Source organism: Bubalus bubalis, chromosome 13 (assembly GCF_019923935.1).
Source record: "Bubalus bubalis isolate 160015118507 breed Murrah chromosome 13, NDDB_SH_1, whole genome shotgun sequence".
NCBI lineage: Eukaryota > Metazoa > Chordata > Mammalia > Artiodactyla > Bovidae > Bubalus > Bubalus bubalis.
In genome coordinates, this window is record NC_059169.1 from 67188336 (window position 1) to 67200457 (window position 12122).

General features: G+C 40.0%; 1 long non-coding RNA gene across 8 annotated transcripts in view; it reads right to left on the reverse strand.

Moving 5' to 3' along the window:
* Positions 1-3976: 3976 nt before the first annotated feature.
* The window catches only part of LOC102395459, a 358379-nt gene continuing 350233 nt past the window's right edge, over positions 3977-12122 (reverse strand). For 6 of the 8 annotated variants that reach the window (XR_006639909.1, XR_006639908.1, XR_006543783.2 and 3 more), the window contains 2 exons: positions 8753-8869; positions 5713-7723 (listed from right to left, as the gene is read on the reverse strand). This is a non-coding gene — a long non-coding RNA (uncharacterized LOC102395459). Of the gene's footprint in view, positions 4039-5712; positions 7724-8752; positions 8870-12122 lie in introns of those variants that run through there. The other 2 variants (XR_006639907.1, XR_006639905.1) reach the window with 2 other exon arrangements.

Below are 12122 nucleotides of genomic sequence, written 5' to 3' on the forward strand. Positions count from 1 at the left end.
CTCAGTGTTTGTAGATTTTCTATTTTTATTTATTTGGACAAGTTGTGTTTTTCTAGCAGTTGATATATTATATACGTTTTGAACTTGATTGGCATAAAGATGTTTATATAACCTCATTATCTTTTTAATGTCTGTCAAATCATAACAAAAAGCCCTTATTTACTTCCTGATAAGAATCACTTATGCCCTCTCTTAACTTCTCTTGATCAGTCTTGCTAGGGAATTATACATTTTCTTGATCTTTTTGAAATTCACTTTTAAGATATTAGCTTTGTTGAATCTAATGTACAGTGTATATTTGCCTTCCAATTCACTGGTCTTGGTTCTTATGTTTATTATTTCCTTCCTTTTACTTTATTTGGCTTCAAATGATCTAACTTTCTGAGTTGGATATTTGTTGTTGTTGTTTAGTCACTAAGTCGGGTTCGAACCTGTGGACTATAGCTCATCAAACTCCTCTGTTCATGGGATTCTCCAAGCAAGAGTACTGGAGTGCCTAGCCATTCCCTTCCTCAGGGGATCTTTCCGATCCAGGAATTGAACCTGGGTCTCCTGCATAGCAGGCAGATTCTTTACTTCTGAGCCACCAGGGAAGTCCCTGCTGGATACTTAGATCATTGAAATTTCAGCCTTTCTCTCCGACTCTGTGCATTTAAAAGTACAAATGTCTCTCTAACCATGGCTTCAGCTGCATGGTATAAGCTGCAAGTTTTTATATACAGTATTCTCATTCTCATTCAGTTCCAAATATTTTCTAAGTTCCATTTTCTAGTTCCATTTGTATCATTTCCTTTCTTTTGTATATTTCTATCCATAATTTCAGTAAAAGATCTTTCAAAGAACATGAAGTCTCTGAATTATTTCAATCATTCAAAGTTTTTCAAGAGCTTTACGGCCTAGCATACTATTTTGTAAGTATTTTCCTCAGACACTGGGTTAAGTTTGCTAGTTATGACACACAGATCTACTAGGTTTTATTGACTTTTGTCTGTTTGTTAAAATCTCCATTTGTTATTGTTGCTGTGTCCATTTCTCCTTTTAATTCTGTTGATGTTTCCTTGTATATTTCAAGGCAACTTTATTAAAAGCATATAAATCTAGAATTATTCTATTCCTGATGAATTGGCTACTTCATCTTTATGAAATGTGCTTTTCTTCTAGTAATACTTTTTTCCTCAAACTCTACTCTTTTGATATAATTATAACTATACCAATTTTCTTTTGGTTAACATTTGTATGAATATAAAGATGCATTTTTTCATTTTTAGCTTTTCTAAATCCATATGTAAAAGCTATATCTTGTGTCCCAGATATAGATTTTTATAAGGATATAGATATGGGTAATATACAGACTTAAAAGATCTCTACAACTTTATCTATGTCTACATGCCATTATTATATCAATAATATAATTTATAAATATAAACATCTACTTTACAAACTAGTGTCACAACATACATTATATTCTGTAACCTGGTCGTTCCTATTTAATAAATATTATAGAAATCTCTATGGGATGCCCAGGTGGCTCAGTGGTAAGAATCTGCCTGCCAAGCAGGAGGCATGAGTTGAATCCCTGAGTTGGGAAGATCTCCTGGAGAAGGAAAGGGCAACCCACTCCAGTATTCTTGCCTGGAGAATCCCATGGACAGAGGAGCCTGGCAGACTAGTCCATAGGGTCACAAAAGAGTTGAAAATGACTTAGCAACTAAATAACAACAATAGAAATCTCTACCTAAGAATGTCATGTTATTTTTTCAATATTTTATTGTGAAAAATCTCAGCTGAATAGCAAAGTTAAAAGAACTCTATAGGACACCTATATATGCATTACCTAGATTCTGCTACCAACATTTTACTGAATTTGCTTTATCACTTGTTTGTCCATCTGCTGCTGCTAAGTTGCTTCAGTCGTGTCCGACTCTGTGTGGACCCCATAGACAGCAGCCACCAGGCTCCCCCGTCCCTGGGATTCTCCAGGCAAGAACACTGGAGTGGGTTGCCATTTCCTTCTCCAATGCATGAAAGTGAAAAGTGAAAGTGGAGTCGCTCAAGTCGTGTCCGACCCTCAGCGACCCCATGGACTGCAGCCTACCAGGCTCCTCCATCCATGGGATTCTCCAGGCTATTAACCCATTAATCTACACCTACATCTATACAATCTATATCTATACTTGAAAAAGGTATGTACACTGTAGAAAATTTTTTATCTCCAAGTAGAATTGAATTATGGAGTTAAGAGGTCTAGAATTTTTATTTTTATATTCTAATTTGTCTGTATCGTTTAGGTATTATAAAGTAAGCAAGACTAATTTCTGAAAGAAAAAAATAAAGGAAGACGTATTTAAAAAAAAATAAAAGATTCCCAGACCCAATCCTTAGATACAGTTTGTCAGTGGATCTGAAGCTTCTTTTTCCATCAGTCCATCCAGGCTCTGCCCATGTGTGTCCTGCAGACTTTTCTTGAGCATTTAAGAAGTGCCAGACATCGAAACAAACCCATTCCTCATGCTATTCCATTGACTGCCGACAACCATCACATGAATTAGGTACTATTGTTAGCCCCATTTGGAAAAGAAGAAAACGAGAAGCACAGAGAAGGTCAATTTCCCTCCAAATCACACAGTGGTGGGTGGTGAATAGCAAAACAGGATTAGAGCCCAGAGTCTGACTCACGTCTAAGCTTCTAACTGTGTACCATGCATTTTCATTGAATGCACCAAAAGAACTCATTTTCAAATGAATCAACTCAAAGAAGACACAGAGTATCCACTATGAGCCAGACAAAGAAGGTGGCAGACACCATGCAAAAAAAAAAAAAAAAAGAAGAACCTCAACAGGTCTCCAACAAATACTTCTGTAGTTGAATTGATCTGAATTCTACTTTTGCCAAGCATTGATTCAATATTTATTATTTCACATTTTTCATGTAAATTATAGTTAAAATTATCAGTTTGCATGACTCCATTTTCAGTCCAAGAAATCTGGCCCATTTAACCTCTTTAAAAATAATTGTTTACAAAAAAGGTTAAGTAGGGTCAAGGTTAAGTTGAAATAACCTCAGGAGAAATGATGAGATGAGTTTTGAAAGATAACCACTGAGTAGAAATCACAGCCACAGTTCTGTTCCTGGGGACGGACACAAGAAGTAAAAGATGCCTACTGAATTTCTCACTTTCAGTTCAGTTCAGTAGCGCAGTCGTGTCAGACTCTTTGCAACCCCATGGATTCCAGCATGCCAGGCCTCCCTGTCCATCACCAACTCCCAGAGTTTACCCAAACTCATGTCCATTGAGTCAGTGATGCCATCCAACCATCTCATCCTCTGTCGTCCCCTTCTCCTCCTGCCCCCAGTCTTTCCCAGCATCAAGGTCTTTTCTAAGGAGTCAGTTCTTTGCATCAGGTGGCCAAAGTATTGGAGTTTCAGCTTTAGCATCAGTCCTTCCAATGAACACCCAGGATTGATCTCCTTTAAGATGGACTGGTTGGATTTCCTTGCAGTCCAAGGGACTCTCAAGAGTCTTATCCAACACCACAGTTCAAAAGCATCAATTCTTTGGCACTCAGCTTTCTTTACAGTCCAACTCTCACATCCATACATGACCACTAGAAAAACCATAGCCTTGACTAGACGAACCTTTGTTGGCAAAGTAATGTCTCTGCTTTTTAATATGCTATCTAGGTTGGTCATAACTTTCCTTCCAAGGAGTAAGCTTCTTTTAATTTCATGGCTTCAATCACCACCTGCAGTGATTTTGGAGCCCATAAAAATAAAGTCAGCCACTGTTTCCACTGTTTCCCCATCTATTTGCCATGAAGTGATGGGACCGGATGTCATGGTCTTAGTTTTCTGGATGTTGAGTTTTAAGCCAATTTTTTCACTCTCTTTTTTCACTTTCATCAAGAGGCTCTTTAGTTCTTCTTCAATTTCTGCCAAAAGGGTAGTGTCGTCTGCATATCTGAGGTTATTGATATTTCTCCTAGCAATCTTGATTCCAGCTCATGCTTCCTCCAGCCCAGCATTTTGCATGATGTACTCTGCATATAAGTTAAATAAGCAGGGTGACAATATATAGCCTTGACGTGCTCCTTTCCCTATTTGGAACCAGTGTCTTGTTCCATGTCCAGTTCTAAGTGTTGCTTCCTGACCTGCATATAGATTTCTCAAGAGGCAGGTCAGGTGGTCTGGAATTCCCAAGACTGTGGAAAGTTTCTCATTTTATGTTAAGAGATTATTCATGGTCAGCTTGCCAACTGAAGTCTTAGGGAGTGGAACCCAGGAATCTGTATTTATAACAATCCCCTAAACAAGCCCCCACTCACTTCCTGCTTCTTCCTAGGTGATTAATTTTTTTAACTTTCTATTTTATATTGGGGTATAGCCTATAAACTGTGTTGTGATAGCTTCAGGCGAACAACAAAGGGACTCAGCCATATATATCCATATATCCATTCTCCCTCAAACTCCCTTCCCATCCAGGCAGCCACATAACACTGAGCAGAGTTCCAGGTGATGCTTATGCAAAGTAAATTTCCAGAACCATTACTAATAACCGCGCCTTGCCCCGGCAATATACTCAGTCAATATTTTTCCCATTAATGGGCACATTCTTAGGAGATAGTCAAAAGCACATATTATTGAATGACATTAGGTGAAATCACATAACTGATACATACATAGAAGTGCCTAATAACTCAAATAACTAATAACTCTGACATAGTGACAATTACTGAGTTTGAATTTCTAGTCCATCCCACGTGAGAATTGTAGTCAGGAGCCAGAGAATTTGAAAAGGGATTTTATGCTAATTAATTATGCGATTCCAAATAGATATATTTGGAGATAGGACTACAGTAAGTTCCCTACATATGAACCCTCAAGTTGCAAACTTTCGGAGATGCGAACGTGCATCTGGTTCCAAGAGGGAATCAGAACCTGTGCGGTCGCATCAGGTGTGACTGGAACTTCAGCTTGCCCTCCATCTCCTACTGCTGACTACCTTTCAGCTCTGCCGTCTCCCACCACCCCTCCCTTCTGCTGTCAGTAACTCTTCCTGCCTGTTCACTCAATGCCAGCCACTGTGTGCTAGCCGCTGCATTGTACTACTGCATTTTTCAAGGCACTGTATTGTAATATTAAAAATACTTCATTTTTTGTGTTTTTTTATGTATTATTAGTATGAAAAATATTATATGCCTATTACAGTACAGTACTATATAACCAATTGTGTTACTTGGGTACCTAGGCTAACTTTGTGGGACTTAACAACCAAGTTGGGTTTACAAATGTGCTCTTGGAACGGAACTGCTTCATATGTAGGAGACTTACTATATTTTAAAGTTGGGATCCTGCTTTCCTAGCATATCCTTTTTACATGAACGTTAAACTTAGTAGTTAATAATAACCACCAGAAGTAATATGACACTGACTTTAGACATCTGTCTTCACAAGGAAGATGGCGAACGTCACCCCATGTAGTAATAATATGGTTCTTATTATTCCAACTCCTATTATTATTACAGACTCATGGACGGTAAGTTAAATCATGTTCACAAAATTGAAAATCAAAGTGCAGAAAAATACAAACATATAACAGTTTGATTGTGTAGGCAGAGAGAGAGTGAGAGTGAAATGGTCCCCATTTGGCATTATTTAATAATACTAATATGTGGCAAAGCGTTCAGGTGATTAGAGTTTGGTGAATATAATAATGATAATTAATTATAGCACATTTATTACCATCTACATGCCCCAGCTGTGCAAGAATTTTCTATACATTATCTCTGTATTTCAAAATTACCCTCCAGGAGTGTCATTCCATGGTTTACACTAGAATACCCCATGTGTAGCCAGTTGTCTAAGGTTACACAACTAGTTAGTAAAAATGCTAGTTTCTGAACTCAGGACTGTCTAATCTTAGAGTTCATACTCTTTTTCTTTTAGATGGTAAACTGCATGAGAGCAGAGCATGTATCTGTTTTTATTCCTGGTTTGATTCTCAGAGTCTTGAACAGCATGTGGTATGAAGTAGGTGCTCAGTAAATAAAAGAATAATAGCATGCTGCCCAGATCCAAAATGTCATCCTTGTCGATTTCCTGGAAGCAAATCTTCAATTTCACAGTTTATAATATCCTGACCCAAACAAAAATAATATTAATCATGATGATAGGTATCAAATGTAATAATAAAAAATGTTTAATCCAAAAGAGGGCAAGAACAGGTCAAAAAAAAGGAAACAGGGGACAAATAGAAAAAAATTAGGTGGAAATTTTAAACTCATTTACTAGTGATTAAATTAATATTTAGTAAAGCAACTACTCCAGGGCTTTCCAGGTGGCTCAGTTGTAAAGAATCTGCCTGGCAGTGAGGGAGACTCGGGAGACGTGAACTTGATCCCTGGGTCTGTGAGATCTCCTGGAGGAGGAAATGGCAATCCACTCCAGTATTCTTGCCTTGGAAACCCCATGGATGGAGGAGCCTAGTGGGCTACAGTCCATGGGGTCACAAAGAATGGGACATGACTGAGCTACTGAGCACGCATGCAAACCAAATACTCCAAGTAAAAGATAAATATTATTAGACTGCAATTTTAAAATTATATTTCTGTTATTCACTTAATTCTTACAATTCTCTATTTATATCTATTTTATGAGTGAAAAAATGGAGATTTCAGGGAGTAAAGAAATTTGCCAAAATGACACAGCTGAAAAACAGCAAAGTCAAGATAAGAGCCCCAGTTATCCAACCCAACATCCTTCCTTGTGGTATTTAGTACAACTCAGCAAAGAGAAGGTCCTGTCAAGCTTGGCAAGAGCTGTGTCCATGCGATTTCAGGGTCAGAGCCGGACTGCAGCTGGCATGGTGAATGGTAATGTTTAACTTCTCCATAAAGAAGTAAAAGCTCTTTGGGAAGGGATAACATTTCTGGACAGTGTTAAGGAAACAACTGACATTAGAAACCAGTGGAATCAATATACAAGAATGTATCATTTTCTCCAGCAGTATCTGGCTCTCCTGCTTAAAAGTAGAAAACACAGATGGTTGATTTCTCTTGATTTGCTGGAAAACGGCAAAGGACAAGATGGACCAGGGAGACTAGGGTCTGGGGGAGATGCTTCTGTCTTAGGGTCTGGGCTCAAGAGGGAGGCAGCAAAGTCAGAGGGAGGGTGGACCTAAAGAGAGCAAGGAGGGACTTCTCTGGTGGTTGAGCGTCTAAGAGTCTGTGCTCCCAATGCAGGGGGTCTGGGTTCAATCCCTGGTCAGGGAACTAGACCCCCCATGCTGCAATGAAGACCTGGTGCAGCCAAATTAAATAAACGAATAAAAATATTTTAAAAATAAATAAAGAGAATAAGGGGAGAGCTACAGGGACAAGATATCTGTATGAGACTGAAGAGGTTTTCTGGGAGAAAGGAAGAAAGGGAAGGTAAAAAAAGGATTGACACCTGCTGACAGAGAGTAGAATAGATGTCCAGACAACATCATGTAAGGAATCTTAGAGATAAATTAGAAACGGTTAAGTCAATTAAGTAGATTTATTTGTACCATTAAATTTCAAGGAGAAAGAGAAAAGCTGGAGACTGCAACTCACTTATTCTTCTTACCTGAACCACCATTCTTAGGAGATTCTTTAAAATTCTGATTAAAGATCATTAAATGATTATAAATTCCTCCAGGTAACAGATTGCTTTCCGTGAATCACTCAGTTCTTTTTTTTCCCCCTAAAACAGGGAGGAGGAAGATGGTTAAAATTAGCTACCTTTTTATAATGCATTTGCTGAAACTAATTGGTAATTATTTTTTACCATAAGCAGTTGGTGTGAGAGTGGTGATAATATATTTACAATATAAACTTAGCATCGTTAATGAGATTGTCATTTCTATGCAGGATGGACAGGGTCAGAGACTGTCCTCTTTATGACAGGGAGTCACTCTTTCAGTTCTGGGCTGGAATGATATGAGTTAGAAAACTTAAGAAACAGCCCTGCAGTAATAATGTATGTCATGATACGTATTAGAAGAGCAGTAATAGAGTTTTTCAAGAATTTCCAGATAGCAAATGAATCATTTTTTATCCTAACGGCTAAAGTTTGAGTATTTTAAATACCTATAACATAAAAGGTAGCTTCTTTACAGTAAAGTATTGACCTGGATGGAAGCTCCCTGATTCTCTGATAATAAACGTATCTTCCCGTCCTGACTCTTAAGCAGTCTAATATTAGCCTTCTCCCTTTTAAATTCCCATATTTGGATTCAGAGTGAGACTCTCTTTTCACTTCTCGTTTAATCAACATTGGCACCAAACTCCCCTCTGTCAGCTTGATATTCAGCTCTGGTCTGACCTAATTCTCTCAGGCAATGAACTCAGTTACTCCCCGCAGCTGGTCAAAAAGAGTGAGGGAGGAGACAGGAGAGATACCAAGCCTTCCTTGTGGCGGGCTGCATTAGGGCATCAGCCTAATACTTTTAGGGGCTTTGATCACATTCCAAGGACAGTTTAAAATGTCTGCTTAGTTCCCGCAACCTCACGATTTGAGTTTAACTCGATCTCACTCCTCCTCCTCCTCCATTCTGCAGAGGACCCTCTCTGGTGAAGTGGGGTCGAGGTGGATTTTCTGCCACTTCAAGTGGTTCCTAACCCTCATGTGTCCCTTTCAAGCACTGGAGTGTCTGGTGGTGCCTGTGAACCCTAGCTGCTGGTGTAGACGTTTCTGCAGCCCTGCTCTCATCCCTTGATCACGCGGTGGCACCTTCATTAAACAGAAGATTGTCCTCTCAGTTCCATGTTCCCTGGACCCTATGCTTCTTCTCTCTGCTTGCTGATAGGACATGTCCCACCTGGCCACCTTCACAGCAGTGTGGAGACTCTGTGGAAACCAAAACACATAGCAGAGTTGAACTTTTATCTTATTTAATACAGCTCTGGTTGGGGAAAACCTAGTTTGACCTTGCTGTCTATAACTAATTTTATTTAGTTCTAGGACTTTATTCCCAAGTGAAAGTGGCTCAGTTGTGTCCGACTCTTTGCAACCCCATGACTATACAGTCCATGGAATTCTCCAGGCCAGAATACTGGAGTGGGTAGTTTTCCCTTCTCCAGGGGATCTCCCCAACCCAGGGATCAAACCCAGGTCTCCTGCATTATCAGTGGATTCTTTACCAGCTGAGCCACAAGGGAAGCCCAAAGACCCTATTCCCAAGGATGGCCCCCAAAGTATAACTTCGCTTGGCTAAGGACTGAATGGCCCACCTAAAGTCCATTCTCCCATTCTTTCTTACTCAAAGCACTCCAGTTTTATCCCATTCATAAAACACCCAACCACAATGTCTGCCTCCCAGCTCTCCTTGCAGTAGGTACGAACCCGTAACTAGAGTATGAAAAGTAGGAGACAAGTTAAAGTACTGCGTGTGACCTCTAGATTAGCCCTTTCCTGTAAGATAACTCAGCTTCAGCTACATCCTTTACCCCTCACCTCATTTCAGCCTCCTGCCTAAAATGTAGGCGCGCTCAGATGACGCTTGCTGTATCTGTATTGCTTCATTCTTACTCTTTGCAGCCCCATGGACTATAGCTCACCAGCCTCCTCTGTCTATGGAATTTTTCCAGGCAAGAACTCTGAAGCAGGTTGCCACTTCTTCCTCCAGAGGATCTTCCCAACCCAGGAATCAAACCCTCTTATGACTCCTGCATTGCCAAGTGGATTCTTTACCATTAGCGCCACCTGGAAGCCATTGTTTCTATAACACATGTAAACCAAAGGTAGTCTCTGAGATGTCGTAAAGTATATAGATAAGCTTCAATTTACCATAAAAAATGCTAGTCCTGAAGGTAGTTAATACGGTAACTTTTCCAAGGACCTGGAATCTAACAGAAAATATTTCAAAATCACATCAGCCTAAAAAGAATGGTATTTACAATAAATATAATCACATATATAATGATACAATCACAACTTCCTTCTCAGTTGTTTGACCTGTAGAATAAACTAGAATTCTGCTGTAAATCGCACTGCCTGTTGGTGTTGATGTGAAATGGGTGAACAATTGGAGGCTGGAACCCTCTGAAACAATCTTTTCGAGCTTATTCAGTTCAATTCAGTCGCTCAGTCGTGTCCGACTCTTTGCGACCCCATGAATCGCAGCACGCCAGGCCTTCCTGTCCATCACCAACTCCCGGAGTTCACTCAGACTCACGTCCATCGAGTCAGTGATGCCATCCAGCCATCTCATCCTCTGTTGTCCCCTTCTCCTCCTGCCCCCAATCCCTCCCAGCATCAGAGTCTTTTCCAATGAGTCAACTCTTCACATGAGGTGGCCAAAGTACTGGAGTTTCAGCTTTAGCATCATTCCTTCCAAAGAAATCCCAGGGCTGATCTCCTTTAAGATGGACTGGTTGGATCTCCTTGCAGTCCAAGGGACTCTCAAGAGTCTTCTCCAACACCACAGTTCAAAAGCATCAAGTCTTCGGCGCTCAGCCTTCTTCACAGTCCAACTCTCACATCCATACATGACCACAGGAAAAACCATAGCCTTGACTAGACGGACCTTTGTTGGCAAAGTAATGTCTCTGCTTTTGAATATGCTATCTAGGTTGGTCATAACTTTCCTTCCGAGGAGTAAACGTCTTTTAATTTCATAGCTGCAGTCACCATCTGCAGTGATTTGGGAGCCCCCAAAAATAAAGTCTGACACTGTTTCCACTGTTTCCCTGTCTATTTCCCATGAAGTGGTGGGACAGGATGCCATGATCTTCGTTTTCTGAATGTTGAGCTTTAAGCCAACATTTTCACTCTCCACTTTCACTTTCATCAAGAGGCTTTTGAGTTCCTCTTCACTTTCTGTCATAAGGGTGGTGTCATCTGCATATCTGAGGTTATTGATATTTCTCCCGGCAATCTTGATTCCAGCTTGTGTTTCTTCCAGTCCAGTGTTTCTCATGATGTACTCTACATAGAAGTTAAATAAGCAGGGTGACAATATACAGCCTTGATGTACTCCTTTTCCTATTTGGAACCAGCCTGTTGTTCCATGTCCAGTTCTAACTGTTGCTTCCTGACCTGAATACATATTTCTCAAGAGGCAGATCAGGTGGTCTGGTATTCCCATCTCTTTCAGAATTTTCCACAGTTTATTATGATCCACAGAGTCAAAGGCTTTGGCATAGTCAAGAAAGCAGAAATAGATGTTTTTCTGGAACTGTCTTGCTTTTTCTATGATCCAGTGGATGTTGGCAATTTGATCTCTGGTTCCTCTGCCTTTTCCAAAACCAGCTTGAACATCTGGAAGTTCACAGGTCACATATTGCTGAAGCCTGGCTTGGAGAATTTTGAGCATTACTTTACTAGCGTGTGAGATGAGTGCAATTGTGTGGTAGTTTGAGCATTCTTTGGCATTACCTTTCTTTGGGATTGGAATGAACACTGACCTTTTCCAGTCCTGTGGCCACTGCTGAGTTTTCCAAATTTGCTGGCATATTGAGTGCAGCACTTTCACAGCATCATCTTTCAGGATTTGAAATAGCTCAACTGAAATTCTATCACCTCCACTAGCTTTGTTCGTAGTGATGCTTTCTAAGGCCCACTTGACTTCACATTCCAGGATGTCTGGCTCTAGGTCAGTGATCACACCATCGTGATTATCTGGGTCGTGAAGATCTTTTTTGTACAGTTCTTCTGTGTATTCTTGCCACCTCTTCTTAAAATCTTCTGCTTCTGTTAGGTCCATACCATTTCTGTCCTTTATCGAGCCCATCTTTTCACGAAATGTTCCCTTGGTATCTCTAATTTTCTTGAAGAGATCTCTAGTCTTTCCCATTCTGTTGTTTTCCTCTATTTCTTTGCATTGATCGCTGAGGAAGGCTTTCTTATCTCTTCTTGCTATTCTTTGGAACTCTGCATTCAGATGCTTATATTTTTCCTTTGTTCCTTTGCTTTTTGCTTTTCTTCTTTTCACAGCTATTTGTAAGGCCTCCCCAGACAGCCATTTTGCTTTTTTGCATTTCTTTTCCATGGGGATATTGTAATATGTGAACAGGTGTAGCAAAGACACAAGCTACCTATCAAAGATTCAGGCTTCTCTCTACACAGTAGAGTTATGGTCAAGAAGTGGCAGCCCTTGTGT